At 31.2% G+C, this 3,619-nt stretch overlaps 1 protein-coding gene across 1 annotated transcript in view; it reads right to left on the bottom strand.

The window, feature by feature from the left end:
- The window catches only part of CDON (cell adhesion associated, oncogene regulated), a 454,734-nt gene extending 451,378 nt beyond the window's left edge, over window positions 1-3,356 (bottom strand). The window contains exon 1 of the mRNA XM_053691402.1: window positions 3,305-3,356. The gene's annotated coding sequence lies outside the window, so the exon portion shown is untranslated. The remainder of the gene's footprint in view (window positions 1-3,304) is intronic.
- Between the last annotated feature and the right edge of the window lie 263 nt (window positions 3,357-3,619).

Below are 3,619 nucleotides of genomic sequence, written 5' to 3' on the forward strand. Positions count from 1 at the left end.
AAGTATTTCTTAATGCACTTTTGTCTTTAGTGCACGTAACCTAGCGCACCTTCAGTTTTAACGCACTTGATCTAGCACTGGTTAGTGTGTGAGATATATATATCTATCTTAATAGAAATAACATTTTCTTTTAAGTGAAAGACTATTACTATTTGAAGTATTTCTTAATGCACCTTTGTCTTTAGTGCACGTAAACTAGCACACCTTCAGTTTTAACGCACTTGATCTAGCACTGGTTAGCGTGTGAGAGAAAGCCAGAACAGAGTTTTGTAGTGTACCCCATAAAAGTCTATGGGGGAACATATTTATCTAACCTCCAGGTGTTAGTGTGTTTGAGGCTTTCGCTGGAGTGATACTTGTAATATGAGCTCAAGAATATTGATTTGAATTGCTGATATACATTGTGCATATATAAACATTCGTTGTATCTGTAGAGTCTGTAGACCTTTTGCATTGCGGCACTTTATTACGTAAACTAAATCCAGTTTCTACGCTTGTAATTAAATATTAAAATGAATTGGGCAGAGGTGTGATGATCACAATGTACAAGTGTTAACAGTCAGGGTTTTTTAACCCGTGCACAGCTGTCATTATTATACTGATCTACGTTATATGCATCATATTTTGCATTTGTGTTTAACACAATTTAGTAAACAGACCCAATAATTATTAAAACTCTGCAAATAAAATTTATCAGTTGTAGGAAACAACAAAAATCCCAGAAAACGTTTTGCAGAAATTTTTGATCCTCTCTTGCAGCTGGGACGTTTCAGCACATAACCCACAAGGGAGCTGCGGATACTAACGCAACCGCTTAGACTATTTTGGTGCCTGAAGAATGTAAAGACACAAAACACAAACACAGATGATTTATGTTGGAAGTAAATTCATGAAATCCGATGAAATTTGACATATTGTGTCCATAACCCTCACTCTAACATATAAGAGAATATTTGCTTAGATTTTCACAAACAACGTGTCCTAGTTTTTCAATGAATTTCAAAAGTGTTACAGAGGAACATTATTAATACACAAGTTTTATAATATTATTATTATTAATATTATTGTTATTTTTTATATTATTATTATTAATGTTGTTTTATATTATTATTATGTTTTTATATTATAATAATAATAATATAAAACATAATAATAATAATAATAATAATAATAATATAAAACATAGCAATAATAATAATAATAATAATAATAAAACATAATATAATAAAAATAATAGAGATAATAATGTTTTATATTATTATTATTATTTTTACTATTATTATTATTGTTATTATTTTATTATTATGGTTGTTGTTATTTTTACTATTATTATGTTTTATATTATTATTATTGTTATTATTTTTACTATTATTATTATTATGTTTTATTATTATCATCATCATTACTATTATTTTTATATTTTATATTAGTATTATTGTTATGTTTTATATTATTATTATTATTATTATTATTATTATTATGTTTTATATTATGATTACTATTATTACTATTGTTATTATTGTTTTTATTATCTCTTTTTTATTATTAATGATATTATGGTTGTTATATTATTGTTATTATTCATGTTATTATTATTATTATTACTATTATTGTTGTTATATTATTATTATGGCTATTATTATTAGAAGTAATATCTTGTTGTAATCTGCCAGGGGATACAATAAATAGAGACAAGAAAAGGAAGGCAGATTAGAGAGAAGAATTGCCAGGCTTTGTGTATTAGAGATCTTACAGTCTACTTATAGTTATTCCTAAAACAATTGCATGTATTTATAACTTGTCTCTTCATTACAGCATAAATTTATAGGACAACACAAAAGTTTAGTGACATTATGCAGATGAATGTGAACACAATCTGATCTGTTCTGTACATCTCACATGTAAAACCCGTATAATTGACAATCCATATCCATAATTTAACCCCTTGAATTTCAGAAAGAGCTGCAACATGTATAGTGCACACAGTGTTTCACGTTGCACAGCAAACATTGTGTCGCACATTGCATAGCACACATGGTGTCACACATTGCATAGCACACACTGTGTTGCACTTTGAGTAGCACACATGGTATCGCACATTAAAGGGACATGCCACCCACATTTTTTATTTTATGATTTAGAAAGAGAATACAATTTTAAACATCTTTCTAATTTACTTATATTATCTAATTTGTTTTATTATCTTGATATTCTTTGATGAAAAGCATATCTAGATATGCTCACTAGCTGCTGATTGGTTGCTGCACATAGAAGCCTTGTGTGATTGGCTCACCATGTGCATTGCTTTTTCTTCAACTAAGGATATTTAAAAAATGAAGCAAAATAAATAATGGAAGTAAATTGTAATGTTGTTTAATTTTCTATTCTCTATCTGAATCATGAAAGAAAGATTTTGGGTGTAGTGGCCCTTTAAGTAGCTCACATGGTGTCGCACATTGCATAGCACACACTGTGTTGCACTTTGAGTAGCACACATGGTGTTACACATTGAGTAGCATGCAGTGTCATAGCACGGTGTTGAAGCTATCTCTGGCATGCAAGGGGTTAACTACTTTGCACAAATTCAAGCTTATTGCGTTACATTGCAAATCAGTTTACTGAAACAGGTGTTTCTATAGAAATTCTTATCAAATAATGAGAAGTTTAGCTAAAATGGTTTCTACTAACAAAAAGGTGTATTCCTTATAACACTATTGTCTCCGGTTCCAGAGCTACAAAAATAAATACGTAACCCAGAAGTTGCAAATTTATTTCACATAAAGGAGCCAACAACAATACTCAGGAGCTTGGCACACATAAGACAGTTTAAATACATATTTATGTGGAATGAATCAAGAAGATGTTAGTAGCCATGTAACACAAATCAATAGTCATGTAATACAAATCAGTAGCCATGTAACACAAATCAGTAGTCATGTAATACAAATCAGTAGCCATGTACACAAATCAATAGCCATGTAACACAAATCAGTAGCCATGTAACACAAATCAGTAGCCATGTAACACAAATAAGTAGTTGTAGCTTAGGCTCCTGGAATTATCAAGCCCTGAAATTAATATTTGGTATGAGGATGCACTGTATATATAATATTTTTTTTAACTCCTTGGCTTTCAAAGAACACTGCAGAACAATGCATAATGCATATTGGCCAACTAATTAGTAGATCTGCTGTTTTGCCAACAGTTATCCAACTTAGCTCCTGGGCGCCAAAATGCAGCACATTCCCGTTAACAGCTAAGCGCAATCAGTAATGACTCTCAAGTGGTTTTATCTTTTACTTACCTGCTAGCAGCTGGGAAAGCTTCTCTCCATCAGCGCCTCACCAGTCTAATGTTCCTCTCAGGCACCAGACACTTTTCTCATCGCTTCCTTCATAGCTAAGCTCCTCCACTGTGGCTCGCTGCCCAGTGACTTCACATCAGCAGCCAAGAAAACTTTCTCTGAAGGGAAAAAAAAAATAAAACAAGATTGCTTTGAAACGAAAAGACGGAGGAAGAGAAAGGAAGGGATGGTTCTTGTCTTCGTTTGTTCTGGGAAGAAAAAAAAAAACAGAATAAATTTCACTTGTTTTTTTATTTGTAAAATTGACAACACATG

This window comes from Bombina bombina, chromosome 8 (assembly GCF_027579735.1).
Source record: "Bombina bombina isolate aBomBom1 chromosome 8, aBomBom1.pri, whole genome shotgun sequence".
In the NCBI taxonomy this organism is placed as follows: Eukaryota; Metazoa; Chordata; class Amphibia; order Anura; family Bombinatoridae; genus Bombina; species Bombina bombina.